Below are 17575 nucleotides of genomic sequence, written 5' to 3'. Positions count from 1 at the left end.
AAGTAAGTGTGTTCTTCAAATTAATTATATAGATGACGCTTATGTAGTTAAAGTTGAGTGCCAAGCTGCTATCTTTTTAAGTTTAATTTAATACTTGACTTTACTTGCTTGTTTCTCAAAAGACTTCATTAGTATTTTCCTTTTAAAACTTTAATTCTTAAATGCTAATTTCTAAGGGTACCACTTTATTGGTATTTCTTTTTGGACATTCTTCACTTTTTACTTTTGGTTTTGACTTTTACCCTTGCCTGCATGAATGACGAAACACGAATTGAATGATTGGAGAGTTAGGTTTGGAGGCAACTTCCCCTTGATAAGTCTGTCTCCTGCCTGCTCAACAGTCATTCACTTATGCAGTTTTAAAAAAATTGTATGGATTAATTTTAATTTGCTAAATTAGTGAATTTATTTTAATGGATTGGTTTTGCACTTGATTTGCTTATGCTTCTGAATTTAAATGATATTGTAGATTAGTTCGAGAATTAAATCTTTTATATGTTTACACATTATTTTAAACATATATATATTTTTAAAATTTTTTTGGCTTTAAATTTGCTTTTTTACTTTTATACGTGTTTGTTAAAATTTAAATTTAATTTGTTTAAATTTAAATTCATTAATAATAAGATATTTGCAATTTATTGCCACAATGCAAGAAATTCAAATTTTGAAGTCAATGAGTAATTAAAATACTCATTTAATGCTGCAAAGATCATATATATAAATCAATTTTTAAAGATGTATTATAATTTTTACAAATGCAGCTTTTAAATACATTCATGTCCAAATTTATTTTTATATACACAAAAATAACGGTATTCCATGAAATATCCAAAATCCATTTTTGCAGGGAAAATGTAAAAGATAAGCCTAATCAGGATTATTCAATCAAAAGTGATGAAATGGTTATTTATATGCAAATCAAGCCAATATGCCATCTGATAATAAACCAAGCACTTTGTGCAAAGTGAATATTTGAGTGAATTTCTGCAATGCAGCATTTAATTTCAGAATGTAAAGACTCAAAATGATTTGTTATGGCTCCAAAGTAGTATCATCTGGAAGAATCTGTAAAGAGATGAAGCAGTTATAGAAGCAGTAAGAAGAGCAAACATTTCAAAATAGACAGTCTAATGCAATGGGAACAGTTCTAGAGATCTGGAAATGTTGCAAAGAGCCCTGGACAAGGTTATATAAGAATAGCAACTCCTTCTCAAGATCAATATCTAGCGATAACTGTCAGTTGTAACAAGAAGTCTACTGCCTGATACTCGACACTTAATGTTCAGACTTCACAGCCGTTACTGGAACAGTTGTATCGTGGCCAATTGCATACAGAGGGCTTAACGAAAAAGACCTTTGTGCCAGAAAACCAAGGGTACATACTTCACAACACAAGAATGATCACTTTAATAGGTCCAAATAACATTAGAACTGGAGTGATCACTAAGGATACCATGTTCTCTTAAGGTTTAGTTTAATATTTGATTCTATATGTTTCTAAATCTAGAGTAAATCAAGAACATGAAATCTTCCTTTAAACATTACGAGTGTGAGCATTTTGGTAATGATAATATAATTGAATGGGGAGGAATAATGATTGATGGACGTATCTCTCTATATGTTTTCAGTAGCAGATCTGTGATTGGCCAGAGTTATTGAGATGTCTTAGAACTTCATGTAAGACTTACATATGGATAGATATGCATACGGATCAGACATTTTAATTATGGTAGATGATGCTTATCTAAGTAAAACTCACTGACAAATTCCTTGAAAGTGAAGACACTAAACAAATATTGTGGCCAAAAAAATCTCCTGATTTTTATTGGTTAGCAAACTTATGGGGCTACTTTGTAAAAGCTGTTGTATGGAGACATCCTCCTTCTAGAGATATAAATAGCCTGAAGACTGCATTGCTGGAAGTGTGGAGCTTATTTCTCCAAACTATAGTTAAGAACATTATTTCCACCATGAAAACTCATTGTGATATGTGTGTACAAGTCAGGATAGATCACATTTTTTATTAAATACATAACCTTTAAGTTTTCCTGAGTTATTCTCTCCCCCCCCCGAACTCTTCTTATAACACATTGCTATCATTTTTATCGTTTCACAAATTTTGTATCACATTCAGTGCTCTTAATTTTTTTCCTCTGTATTTTATGTGTTATGATGTTATGTATCATTCCACACAAGTTTATATACATTTTACAGTTTCAGAGAAATCTGTGATTTGATGAATATAAAGGTAATTTGGACATAAGTACATATAAAAAGTTTCATATGAAAATAATTAACATTACAAATACTAAGCAGCCTATGTACTCTCAATCAGTGTTTAGCAATTACTCAGTTCAATATATGATTTATTTTTATTATTTTATCTAATCTAGAAAATTATTTGCTTCATTTCTAAGTAAAGAATTTTTTAAAGGATTTAATGTCCCCTGAAGTTTACATCTCAGTATAAACAAGGAGTAAAACTAAAAGTTTAATGAACATTGCAGCTGATTAATATGAAGCACAATTTGTTTAATTTAGGTAAAAATTTTTTAGAATAAAAGAAAAAAAATCTGTTAAAAAAAACAGCATAATGTTTTAAAAATAATTTTGCAATATTTGATGTAAATTTAAAAAAAATATCACTTACCAGCAAAATATAAAGATATTTATACAGATGTAAAGGCTACATTTTTAAAATTCTTTAAGATATTTAACGATTTCAACTATTTGTAAATGAACTTTAGCAGAATTAACAGAATGGCTTGTTCATGTATTAAAAATCTGGCAGTTTAAGAAACTTGATAAATATTAATTATGCTAAAAATCTTTAAATTCATCCTGATGCTCCCAACTTTTATTCCTTCATAAACTGTAGCAATAAAATGCTGAATTACTATTATGTGTTTTCCTAATGGATGTAATTTCCCTAACAGACAGATCTATTAAATAAGTATGCATTTACATTCTGCCTATAAATTTGTTATACTGATTAGTACAACAAATTCAATCTATCTGCTTGACATATGTATTTCTTTATTCCCATCTCATAAAGCCAAACAAATACAGTCCACTAATTTTGAGTCACATAAAACAAAGAAAAATGTATTGGAGGCTAATCAACAATTTTAATTGAACTCAGCAATTGATAGCTTGGAAAAAAAAGGGGGGTAAGGAAAAGACTGAGAAATTGATTCAACAAAATATAGCAAAGAAAAATAATAATGTGCCATTTCCCCTTATGTTTGATTTTCAGCTTCAAAGAAAATAAGTTTCAAATTTAAGCACATTTTCAGAATACAAAACTTTATATTTGTACATCAAATACTGGTTACAAAATACTCCAAAAAGTAGTGTTTGAATAAAATGCACTGCAAATATACATTTGAGATACATATAATTTTTAATACTGTGCTACTATAATTTTAATCTATAACACAAACAAAATAACAACGATTTTATGATGCAATATTACAGAAACAATCTATGATTATGGACGTTCATGTATTTCAATTAAAGCATAATTGAATTTTATGTAATACTGAAGTCTTTTTTATTTACATAAACATAGTTTACTCAATACAGGAAATTTAATACACACTTCAGAATACCTTGAGGTGGCTAAATGACATTTGGTCCATACACTCATCAGTTTACTTGGATAATGCATGGTATGCATATTAAAGTAACAAGTTGAAACTTATTTCAAACACACACAAAAGAAAAAATATGAAAACATTGATAACATTCCTTCTCCCATGCGAAGCAGAATACTACAGCATTAAAATAACCTTATTTAAGTTAAACAATGACTTCTACCTTGGGGATCTATGTGCGGTTTCACCCATTGTGTGCAGTTTGCCCTTAGGATTGCAACTGCAAGCATCAGTTGCTAAATGTTGACACTAAACAAAGGACAAGGAAGGTGCATTCAAATAAGAGAGCTACATTCAGTCACTTCAAAAGAATGATTGGCATGTCATTTAACAACTCCCAAAACCAATGAACCACGCACTAACATAAAGCAGGAAAGTACCAGGTAGAAAAGGGATGCGGGTGTTCAAGGGACCTGCTGATGGCTGCACAGCGTTTTGGGCAACTCTGATGTGAAAAATTTAATATTTCCATTTCTACTTGAAGAGAAGCCTGAAAAATGACAGACAAGATTTATTAAGTTTATCCTCTTAAGAAAGAGCTTTGCTGAATACATTTTTATTATTTTTTAACAAAGAACTTTGAAAGTATTATATTTTGATTTTGGCAACTTTTTAAAATTTTATTATACATGATTGCATTAATTTTATTCATCAATTAAAATTAGTTTTTCACAAAATAATTTCTTTTTATTAATGCATAATTCAATTCCTTTTATGATTGCATTTTATTTGCTTGTTTTTTAATGAGGTATTTAAAAAATTATTTAAAAAATATTTTTTATATTTAATTGTTACTGAATCTGCAAAAATTAAGCATTCTTGAAATTGCACAAGAAATTATATATATATATATATATATAAATTTAATTATCAATTTTTTATTTATGGTTATCTCCTAGGAAAGGAACTGTAAAATTATTGCAAATTAAAATCAAGAAATGTTAATTCTACAGATGTCTGTGATAAAACTATTAAAGACTTGTCACAAACTTAGAAGAAGTTAAAATTTTGTATTGGTATGCATCAAAATCTACATTAAATATATATATATATAGTACATACATAAAGTGCACATACACATATATATATATGCAGGGTGATTCTAAATTGTTTTTACAAATTATGAGTGGTTATAGTACTCATCCAGACGAGCAATAATTACCATAGAACATAGGGGTGCATTCCACTCTGAGAGGCAGAAAAGAAGAATATTATAATTCCAACTTGAACTTACAACAGTTTTGGGACAGCGAATGAACGAGACCAAGAGTTGCACAATCAGTTTAGTGAAAAAATCACAGAGAGTGTACAAAATGGATAAAACCCAAAACTTGTCGTTCGAGAGTTAATTCGAGCTCAGACTTTGATGGCAAATACTCAAATGCACATCCTTGGTTGACAAGGTCTCATCCTTACAAACGACTGCAACATGCTAATTATCTAATCAAGGGCTGAATATTATCAACTAATTCCAACTTCCACTGTATGCTGAGATTAGCACAAAAAGTTCATATTCTGTTCCAGCTGTCAGAACTTCGTGTCCCATAAAAGACGCAGTAAGTCCAGAAGAATAGAATAGAAAATGGGGAAAAACTGCTACCTTGAATATGTGACATCACTGTAGCAGTTTTCCCCCAATAGATAATTTCTTCTTAATAAATAGTTTAGATAATTAACTTGTTGCAATCGTTTGCGAGGTTGAGACCTCGTCAACCAAAGATGTGCATTCGAGTGTTTGCTATCAAAGTCTGAGCTCGAATTAACTTTCGATCGGCAAGTTTTGGCTTTTATTCATTTTGTACACTCTCTGTGAGTTTTCCACTAAACTGATTGTGCAACCTTTGGTCTCATTCCTTCACTCTCCCAATACTGTTGTAAGTTCAAGTTGGAATTCTAATATTCCTTTTTTCTGCCTCTCAGAGTCGAATGTGACCCTATGTTCTATGGTAATTATTGCTCATCTGGATGAGTACTATCACCCCTTTTAATTTGTAAAAACGATTTAGAATCACCCTGTATATATATATATATATATATAATATGTAATATCAGTAAGTGCGCAGTCATGAATCCGGTGTCTTTAACTTCTGGCTGTAGGCATGGCTGGGTGGTAGGCAGGAATAAGACGTTGACAAAACTAATTTTGGCAAATCATAATCACTATTTTTAGGCATATCAAAAATTATTTCTTTGGCATACAAATTACTTTTCGGCCATATTTGAATACAAATAATTCTTATATACATAGATAAAAGCTATGATGTCATTTTAAGAGGGAAGCATTAGTGGCACAGATCTGTTTGCATGGCAGAAGTCAGGAAAAAAAGGAAGCATAGCATAGTTCTCATGACTCAGCATTTATACCTTTGTACGTGCAGAGAGTATTCTAAGCTATGATTGGTCAGTATTAGTTTTAGTTACCTTTTTCAAGCAGTGTTACATAATTTGGGAGAAAAGATGAATTTAGGGGGAGGAGCACCAAATCTAGAATGTTGATTTTCAGGTTGCCAATTATTTTTTAAAGCAGCCACCATATTTTGTTATATCTTACACACACACACACACACACACATATATATATATATACACGCACACACAGATATACATACATACATGTGCATATGTACACATACATACATACATTCTGTCCATAAAACTCTTTACCTGGGCTTCATTTTTTATTTTTGCAACCACCGGTTGTAGATGTACATTTCCGATTATAAAAATGTTTTAAATGGAGAAAATATTCATGTTTTGTCATTTAAAAATAACAATTTTGTAAAAATCTTGATATCTAACATCTTATATGTATGATTCCTCATACCTATGTTTAGGAAAGTTTTTCTCTTTATAAAAAATAAGAAACAGGAAAAGTAAATTTTGTATGGCAACAATTTACTAAGATATTATTTCATTTTAAATTTAGAAATCAATTCAGAGACCATACATAAATTTAAGAACAAAGCATTTACATAGAACTAAAAATAAAAATTAAAAAGTTTTCTGATAGTAATAGGTTAAGTGTAAGTAGTGTAGTTAAGTGTAAGTTAAGTGATAGTAATAGGTTACATGTCTATGCAGACTGTCATGAAAAGCATTAATCAATATGTTACTTTCCAAAAAGAAAATTTTTTCACAGAATATTTGTGTTTTGGCTAACACTGATAGGCTTCAGTACTGGCACATAGCAAATTCATATTTATTTCTAATTTAATAAATATTTTGTATTATTAGAATATGATTTTAAAGTTACCAAACTTCAGAAAAAATTAATAAAAATTTTTAGTATTTGTAAACTTTGAAACTGCTTGTGTTAAGATTTGGCATACCAATTATAAAGATTTTGGCATACCAATTATAAAGAAATCACAAACTAAAGAATGTCTTATACTAGTAAATCATAAAAGAATTTCATTGAATGACATTTAAAAGAAAAATCAACTTCCAATTTATTACCTGACCTTTTCATGGCAAGTGCCAAATGATATCCCATCTCAAATTTTGAAATTAAATTATTTTGGTCAATTTATGTTATATAGGAGTCAAATCTCTTTTTTTATATAATACATATTAAATTTTCTTAGACTTAAGCATAGAGAAGAGAAGAGAAGAACACATAAAAAGGTAAATTTCGTAATTTATATAAAACTGATATTTAAAAATTTGAATTGTCAAAACATGAATATATGTGCCCTTTAAAATATTTTTGGTAACTGGAACTATTTATGTACGAGCAATAGTTGTGGAAATAAAGGCTGGGTAAGGAGTTTTGTATATATGGTACATATATATGATTTCTTATTCCCGTTGTGTTTAACAAAATATAAAAATTCTAATCTGTTATTTTAATTACAATATTTTCCTATAACTAATCAGGATCGTATTTCTTGCACATACATTACACATATAGTAATTTTCTGAAAGAGTTTCATTAGAGTACATTAATTTCTAATAAAAAGTCCATAACAGTGCACAATCTTCTAAGTCAGGAATAATAATGCACATTTTTCAATTAACAAAGCATATTTTACAAATTAAATATCTTTATCAAGTCATCCTAACTTCTGAATTTCGCTTTATGGCATTCTATTGATTATTGAGCTTGTATAAACTAGAAAAGACAAATATATATACATCCAATATTAAAAAAAAATTCCATAAATAACTACTATATAGATCAGTACATAAAATAAAATTGAGATATTAAGATAATTCAATAAAATTATATTGCTAAATGGATAAGAAAAGTAATGCAGTATATTTAAAATGTTCACAACTAAAAGGTGCCATAGGAATTAATGTAAAATGGTTTGATACGTTCCTTGACTACAAATGATTTCTCCCTTAACAACTTGACAACAGTAATCTGTGCACAAGTGCATAATCTAAACAACAGTGAAAACCAAAACAAAAATATAATACAATATTAAACACATAAAACAGATGAAAACTTTACTTAATTTTACTGTACCTTTTTACAGAAGATAGAGGATATCTTCTATAATAATAGTCTTCTTACAGAACACAGTGGAAAGCATTAAGTTAAAATTTTGAGAAAGATGTTATCATTTGGATGAGACACCCTGTTTTATAAAAATGTCAGATAACTGCATTCAGATATTACCTTCTTTCATCTTTTCTTAAAGCACAATTTGACTCTGTCTTACTCACTGAGCTACTATTTCCTTTAAAATTTGCCAAATGCAACTTTTTGTTTCCTAAACTTTGTATCTTACTCATTCAGCAAAAATTTCATGGTTTAGAGGTGTTTCCTAAAGTGTGGTATGCATACCCCCCGGGTACAGGAAGAGTTTGGTGGGAATATGCACTGCACTGCACTGCACTGAGATTAGCTGAGCCTAATTTTATATTCTCATGAGTCAGGTCAAGACAGTCTTGTGAGGCGTGAGATGGCAAGAGTCCCACTGATTTTGGTTATTTTTATAAAATATAATTTTTATCCCTAACATAAGTTATGGATCACTGGTTCAAATCTGGAACAACTACACCAACAGAAAGCAATGATTATAGTAGCAATCAACTAGCAGGAAGTAAAGAAATTAATGATGAATCAACTTCAATTCTGAAAGATGCTATTAAGAAAAAAGCAAGGAAATATTGCAAGTACGACAAAGAATATCTTAAATTTGGATTCTTATGGACAAGAGATGAAAATCAGCCTTTTCCACTTTGCGTAATTTGTTTTCAAAATCTGACAAACGAAAGTATGAAACCATTCAACTTAAAGTGCCATTTTGAGACAAACCATAATCAGTACAAAGATAAACCCATAGATTTTTTTTGAAAACAAACTTAAGGATTTAAATCAATCTCCAAAAGTAATGCGAGTGTGAAAGGAAGTGACAATAAAAAAATGCTAGAAGCTAAGATCGCATGTCACTTTTAATTGCAAAATGTAATGCAGCAGAAACCATTGGCGAAATTTTAATCAAGCCTGCAGCCAAGATAATAGCAGAAGTACTGATAGGAGATAGAGCAAACTAAACTTTTGACTGCATTTCTCTCTCAAATAATATAGTTCATTAATGAATCATTGATGTCTAAATAATGTGAAACAGATGTTATTATCAGGTATTTCTCAAAGTCTTAATTATGCACTGCAAGTCAATCAGTCTACTGACATTGCAAATTTTGTAAATCTTATGGTGTCTGTTAGGGATGAAAAAAATCAAGAAATTCATGACGATTTTTTATTTTGCTAGCCTTGAAGGTCACACAACAGGAGAAGATATCTTTAATATTATGAATAAATTTATGCAAGAGAACAAAATTGATTGGAATAGATGTGCTGAAACAGATGGAGTAAAAAATATGGCTGGAATTAATAAAGGATTCTTTGCATGAATTCAAAATGTTGCCCCAAATGTCATATCCACACATTGTTGCATACACAGAGAGGCTCTGCCAACACCTAAGATTCCCACTGATCTACAGCAAGTTCTGGATGAAAGCATGAAAATCGTAAACTACATTAAATACAGTTCTTTTGAATGCACAACTTTTTTCACAAATATATGAAGAAATGGGAAGTAGTCATACCCAGCATCTTTTTCATACAGATGTTTGTTGGCTATCTCAAGGAAAAATTCTAAATTGATTGCTTGAACTTAGACATGAACTTAATGTTTTCTTAATGATAGATCTGAGTTGAGAAATTCTTTACATGACTGGGAATGGCTTTGTAAACTTACAGATATATTCTCTGTTTTAAATTGCCTCAACTTATCGTTGCAAAGACGTTGCCATCGCAAAACTAAATTTATGGCAAAAGAGAGTTTGTAATGGAGAAGTAGACTCGTTTCCCTCTCTTCATGAGTTTATAACAAGTTCGACTACTAAAATTGATGCTGATACTCTGAAATGCATTTGGAGAGTTTCCAAGTGGGCTTGAAGAACTATTTCCCTGATTTAAACAAAAATACTGAATAAGATATCTGTGTAACATCGACACAACATTCATGCCAGAAGATCTGTCGCATGCGGAAGAAGAGCAATTGTTGGAATTGGCTTCAGACGGATTAAGGAAAAATATCCATAAGGAATGTATTTTAACATCATTCTGGTTACAAATGCAACATGTGTATCCAGTTTTAACAGAAAAAGTTCTGAAATACATCTTGTCTTTTCCAACTTCTTATTTATGTCATTAAGTTGAAAGAGTAGAACAGACTATTAGACGTGGAACCAAATTATCTTAAATCTCAGATTGAAATTAACAGCCAGGAAAGCAAATTATGACGATCTGTCATTTCAGCACAAAAAAAAAAATTAATCCTTTTCATTAATCCAAATAAGCGTTATTTTTAATAGTATAACTTTTTTTAATATTTTATTATAATTTTATTTTTCTTTTCTTATTATTTTGCGTGCGTCACAAAAAAATAAATATATTTTGATTGTTATTTCAATTTTATTTATACATCCATTTTTTTATAAGGGGTACTCAGCATTATGAAAATTAAAGAAGGGGTCCACATAAGTCAAAAGTTTGGGAAACACTGGCTTAGAGAACTAGGATCCTTTTTTTTCCTTCCTTTACTTTTGAAGGCTCGCACAATCGTGCTTTGTTGCTGCTTTTAAAATCTTGTAGTTCTTTTATGTTCAGCTCCGCATAGGCTTAATTTTTACTTCCTTGTAAAGGAAGTATTATAATTGCAAAAAATTTTGGGTGTAATATTTTAATGAAAATACCATTTTGACCTCTCTCAAATCTATACGAATGAATGTTTTGGATGACATCTGTACGTATGGACAGAATAGAGGACTCTTTTTCTAAAACGGATCCCAAATGGATTTAATAGACTCAGAAGAAATTTCTTTTCATGATGTTTGTACGTACGTATGGATCTCATATAACTCAAAAACGTGTAGCATTTGAAGTTTTTTTGATGGAACTGTTATAACATTCTGCACCACCCTCTTTCCTAGTAATCTACCGTACCAAACACATATATATATATTCCCATCCTGTTATCTAGCTCGGTATTTTTATTCATATACATTAGACAATTGTGCCTTTTTTACTTTAAAGTGGTTGAATTCAGCTGTTTTTAAGTTCTGGTTAAGGTTTTTATGTCTTTAGTTAATTTCCATGCAATAGTTATAGAATTATCAACAATTTAAAAGTTCAAGTGGAGCCAGGCCTAACAAGGCAGCCATTTGTTTACATTCAAAACTTTCAGCAGAATAGCGAATTAAATTAGTTGGTACACCAACTTTAGTGTCTTTTCGGCCGGTGGGAGTAAAAGTTTACTTTCAATTCCATGCACCGAAAATTCGGTCTTCTTACCTGTTGACCGAAATGCTTGTTTTTGTGTACAGACTCTAATTTTAATTTAAAAAAATTTTTTTTTTTTTTTTTGTTTTAGGTTTTTATTTGGTGTTTTAGGTTTTTTTGTGTTCTAGAATTTTTAATGAAGATATTTTGAGTTTTTATGCACTTTTGCCATGAAGTGAGAACTGAACTGAATGAGAAAAACACCTCTAATGAAATTTCAGGAAATAAGTTTAAATGAAATGTGGCAAAAAATGTGTATGATTTAATACGCCATGCAAGGAAATTATGTGGTGTCTAACATCAGATATTTTATTTTAATAAATGAATTTTTAAAGGGATTCTATTTAGAAATTTGTATATTAGAAGGATGAAATTTATACATTTCAAACGTTTCTTCTAGGCTGTTAAATTTGTCATCATGCAGTTCATGTTAAATTGCAGGTAATTCTTCCTTAGGGAAATTGCCATTATGTAGTTTGTATTTATTAAGAAAACTAACCAATAATTTGGGATGTGCGTGATGACTTAAATTAGTATTTCTGCATATACTACAGACTTTATGATCAATACTTTGGTTCACTTTGAAGAATATAGTTTTAATAGATGAAAAAAGTTGGAACCAAATGTTATTCTTACATTATTTTCTGTGCCAAACCCATCAAAATCTCTTATACTTATATAATTAAATACAGTATTAAGAATGATTAAATAAAATGCATTACATCTATCTTTCAATTCATATGGAAATGCATTACATCTATCTTTCAATTCATAGAAAAATCCAAGAATTTGATTTACACAAAATGGTGTAAATCAAATTCTTGGATTTTTCTGCATAAAACAAGAAACACTAAATGTGCACAATTTAGTTATTTATTTAAACAAAACAAAAGTAAGACATTTTAAAATAAATCAAGTTATACTTTGTTCATAAAATAATAAATATATGTAGGTAATAGAAGTATATATTTGATTTATTTTACGTTGGGAAAATATAAGATCATTTGAAAAAATTATTATAGGTTTAATTACTGCCATCACTTTTCATGATCTTTAAAAGTCAGTCTTTTCTTCTTGATTGGTATGACGCCATTTACATCATTTGAGCATTCTTGATAAGATTCTGCTTCAATGGCTGACAAATTAGGGAAGATCTCAGATCGACAAGACTTTATAGTGAAATCCATAAGTTACAATTGCCTAGGTTAAACCTCTGTAAACCTCCTCATATTGATTTAAGCACTTACTAAGCTCCCATTGGAATTCTAGAGCTCTTTCAAAATTCGTGTCATATTTAAAAAAAATGATTACCTAATTTTCTTCCCGATTCAAGTCCTACGCTGATGACTCTCGCTGTGAATGCAACTAGTTCAGATTGCTCTTCAATAGAATCATTGCCTTCATCATGTTTATTTGCTTCACGAATCATGTTAACTAACTCATCCTCATTTAGTTCTTCATCAGCCATATTTCTTCAATATTTGCCTGAGCTAAATCCTCAAAACCTTCTACTCCTATAGTTTGGGCCAATTTAGTGATCTGAGAACATTCATGCCCTAATGGTAATCTATCATTCTCATCGTTAGCAGGATATTGCTTTCCAGCATGCGTTGAGCGTTGATTGTTTAATCTGAGTATATGACAGTCCAGCATGCTTAACACAATCTAAGATTGTAAATTTCTTCCAAGCATTCATAAGAATAAGAGATTCATTATTTTCCATTTGTTCTAAAATATACCAGAAGGTTTGTTTGATATACAATGCCTTAAAAGTCGAACTTATAATCCTTAATCTAATGGTTGTAATAAAGAAGCTGCATTCTTTGGCAAAATGACAACTTCTACATTTTCATAATACAAATCTTGAAGATGAGGTGCATTATCAATTAACAAAAGAGCCTTAAAAAGTAATCCCTTTTTACTTAAAATAATTTTTGACATCTGGGACAAACATGTTATCAAACCACTCATTGAAAGCGACGGCAGTGACCCATGATTTCTTATTAGCCGTCCAATAAACAGGAAGGTTATTTATATTTATTCCTTTAAATGAGCGTGGTGTTTTTGATTTGTTAATAACCAATGGTTTCATTACATAATCACCTGAAGCGTTGCAACAGAAAAGAATTGTTATAAGACTTTTTGCTACCTTATGACCACTAGCTGATTTGCAAGGTTTAGCTAAATAGGTTTTTTTCAGGCATTTTTTCCAGAACAACCCAATCAACTTCAATGATGACAACCAGAGTTGTCATCATTGAAGATATGATCAGAAGTGTAGGAGTTGGCGGCAATGATTTCAGCAAATTTTGCTGGATATTGTTGTGCTGTATGCTAATCAGCAGATGCACTTTTTCCTTTTAATCTTAGATTATATAAAGAATGTCTTTGTTTAAATTTCTCAAACCAACCATGATTAGTGGAAAAGATACTTTTAAAGACGATGGTGACTGATTCTTAAGTGCTTTATAAATCTTTAAAGTCTTACTTGTAAAAGAATTAGTATCATTTGGAATCCATTTTCAATTTTGGTCTTCTATGTTCATATCACTGATGCCTTTTTCATATTTTCCATTGTATCATATCTTACATATGAAATTGTATTCTTACTGCTACACTTTTTCTAATGGAGACTACATTTTTTCTAATTGTCCTTATTAAAGCTTCATCCATGGAGTAAAATTTAGCAACATCTGTTACTCTTTCTCTATTACATTAGATGATCTAATATTTCAATTTTTGCTTCTAAAGAAACAACTTTTCTTTTTATTTATTTTTTTAAAAATCTTTTGGCATTATAAAACCTTAAAAAATTTATATAAATTATAAAAATGCCCCAAAAAATATTAATGTTGGAAACTTACCAGTAAACATTCAAATATGTAGATAAAAATGATATAAGATTTGCTGCTAAAATACTGATACTGCACTAGTTCACATGAACCAAATAGCTTTACTGTTGTGAAATACATTTGATACACGGGGAATCATCATCCTTGTTGTTGCCAGTGTTATCAAAGGAATGAAATTAAAAAATGAGTTCAAATATATGTATTTGCATATATGCAGCCGAATATACATTTTTATTAAGTTTTTTAAATCCGTTAATTTTTAATCCGTGTAAAAGCAAAATCATGTAAAACGGGTGAATGCTATAATTTAAATGAATCTATGTCACTAATATCACATTAAAATAATCCTGAGTGCCATACCATTAATTACCTGGGAAGAACTAAGCATATCGCATTCAGATTTTATTCACATTCATTCTTGAAATAATTCTTCTTTCTACCACTGTTATGACTGAAAAGATTTTTGAAAAGTGTAAACTTCAGATGTCACTAAAATACATTTTGCCTAGTTATACTGAGAAAACAAATCTCAAGATTTAATCATTTTAATTATGTTCTTCATTTACTACATTTTTAAAAACTATTAATAAATTTGCTTTTCATTAAGCATAGATTTCAAATATTGCTTTAGTTTAAACACCTGTTATTATTCTTATGTGAAGGATTTAACAATATTTTGGTATCTGTTTTTGAAAAAATTTAGGATTTCTCCTGTCTTTATGTACATGTATGACATTAAGTATCTATTTCTTCACATTCCTAAACTATGTATGCAATTGGCAGTTTCAGAACTTTTTATATGATTAACATACTCTATGCTTCTACGGCAGGTTGGTTCTGCATATTCACATATAAGCTAAACTTATTCAATTAATCACATTTATTTACAATTACACAGAGAAAGAAAAGAGCATGCTACCAAAATATATCAAGCCGCATTTTTGCACGTTAGCGATAAGAGCACAGGCATGAGGAAGACTAACTCACAAGAATCAGTTCACTTCACTTGGGTAAAAGTCCAGAATTTAGTTGCAGCACTGCTATACATAAAAAAGACAAACAGTTAACATTTAATTTAAAAGTTTGTTGCATGGTTGTTGCATACTCCCCTCCCAGTGTCAACGGTATCTTACAGGGAAATGAGCATGATGCCCAGAACGTGTAGTCTTGGGTTGCACCTTTGTTGCAGGCTGTGCTGAAGTTGTGATATCAGATGGACAATCATTTGATGGAATATTAGGGTTAATTGGCAAGTTATGTACCACAGTGCCCTGGAAACAGTGAAGTGAAGTTGGTGGTGGAGTGTCTGGTTTATGCCCGTTCAGAACATAAGCTGGTTTTACATGATCAATGGATACAGATACAGTTTTGCCCTTTATGTCTAGGTAAAAGACCTTCTTTGTTCTACGAATAACTAAAAATGGTCCATCATAAGGAGGTTGAAGTGGGCAGCTCACCATATCATGACGAAGAAAAACATCGGTAGCAGTTTCTAAATCATGATGTATAAAGGTTTTGCTATCAACATGGCTCTTGGGTGGTAGGGGGCAAAGTGTTTGTATATGTGCACGTAAGTGACTGACAAAATCTGTGGGGGTTAGCTGGTTGTTGAGCAGGAATCAAGAACTCACCAGGCAGACGAATGGTCGTGCCAAAAACCAAATCTGCTGGCATGCAACCCAAATCTTCTTTCAAAGCAGCTCGAAGACCAAGAAGGATCACAGGAAGGACTTCAGTCCACCGTTCAGTGGCATGGCACTTGATAGCAGTCTTAAGAGGTCGATGCAATTCCTCTATTAAACCATTCGACTGGGGGTGGTAACTAGTCATCCTGGATCTCTGAATTCCCAAGTGATGAGTAAGATAGCGAAAAAGTGAAGCTTCAAACTGGCGCCCTTGGTCAGTTGTCACAGTAGAGGGCACTCTATACCTGGAGACCCAGCATGCAAAAAATGCTTCTGCAACAGTTTCAACAGAGATATCCTTCAGTGCTCGAGCTTCTGGCCATCAAGAGAAACGGCCAATTAAAGTCAAGAGTAAGAATAACCATTTGAGGGAGGGAGAGGGCCTATAAGGTCCAAATGAACATGGTCAAATCTTTAGAAAAGCTCCTTAAAACCTGCCAAAGGTGCTTTTGCATGCCGATGAATTTTAGCCTTTTCACATGGGATGCAGCATTTGGTCCATTCAGCTATATCCGATAATATTCTAGGCCAGACAAATCATGACCGCACAATGTGTTGTATTCTGCGTACACCAGGGTGAGCCATGTTGTGTAATGAGGCAAAAACATTCTGGTGAAACTGAGTTGGGACATACAGACGAACTCTGCCTGTCGATACATCACAATGTTTGATTTCAGGAGAGTAACTTTAACTACAGGGATGTGTCTAATGACAGTAAGGACTTCAACTTATTATCCAATGTTTGTGCTGTAGCTATTTTAGAATAACCAACTGATGCGGGAAGATTTAAAGCAGCTATATGGGATATGATATCTGCAGGAATATTCTCAGGCCCTGGAATGTGCTGTATGTTAGTTGTGAATAGCGAGATGTTAAATGCCTCACCTGGCGTGGAGAGCACTTGTCATTCTTTACACGGAAAGCATATGTGAGAGGCTGATGATCAGTAAAGAGGACAAACTCTCTAGCCTCCAACATATGTCTGAAATGGCGAATGGATGCATAAGCAGCAAAGAGCTCCCAGTCATAAGCACTGTACCGAGTTTCTGCTGTACTGAGCCTCCTCGAGAAGAAACCTAAGGGCTGCAATTTGGAGTTCACAACCTGATGCAATGCACCACCAATTGCATGATCAGATGAATCTACATGCAAGGCAAGTGGAGCAGTTGGAGAAGGATGAGCAAGTAACGTGGGATTAGCTAGTGCTTGTTTGCTTTTGTTAAAAGCCTCAGTTGCAAGCGGAGTCCAAATAATTGGTTTCTTTGAATTTTTTCTGCCAGAAGATCCCTTTAAAACGTCGCTTAACAAGGCCTGGTTGTCTGATGCATGAGGAAAAAAACCTACGATAGAAATTAATTAGGCCTAGGAACTTATGCAAATTACCAATAGTTTCAGGAAACTTAAAATCTAGGACCACTGGGACTTTATTTTGCAAGGGTTTAACCCTTTCCAGGCTTATTAGGTGACCAAGAAACTCCAGCTCAGTGATACTAAACACACATTTTGAAACATTTAACTTGAGACCATAAGTACCCAGTCTTTGAAATATAGCATGTAAGTGCTTCTTATGCTCAACTGCAC

General features: G+C 31.5%; 1 protein-coding gene across 2 annotated transcripts in view; it reads right to left on the bottom strand.

Annotated features, from left to right (window-relative positions):
• Positions 1 to 559: 559 nt before the first annotated feature.
• The window catches only part of LOC118201322 (ubiquitin carboxyl-terminal hydrolase 31-like), a 119513-nt gene continuing 102497 nt past the window's right edge, over positions 560 to 17575 (bottom strand). The window contains exon 12 of one of the 2 annotated variants that reach the window (XM_035373411.2): positions 560 to 4149. The gene's annotated coding sequence lies outside the window, so the exon portion shown is untranslated. Of the gene's footprint in view, positions 4150 to 5591; positions 7771 to 17575 lie in introns of those variants that run through there. The other variant, XM_035373410.2, reaches the window with a different exon arrangement.

The sequence above is a fragment of the Stegodyphus dumicola genome, chromosome 2 (assembly GCF_044657685.1).
Source record: "Stegodyphus dumicola isolate Sdum_Otavi_A_Nest chromosome 2, ASM4465768v1".
Classification (NCBI taxonomy): domain Eukaryota; kingdom Metazoa; phylum Arthropoda; class Arachnida; order Araneae; family Eresidae; genus Stegodyphus; species Stegodyphus dumicola.
Note: the sequence above shows the minus strand (reverse complement) of the source record. Positions and strands in the feature narration are given on the sequence as shown.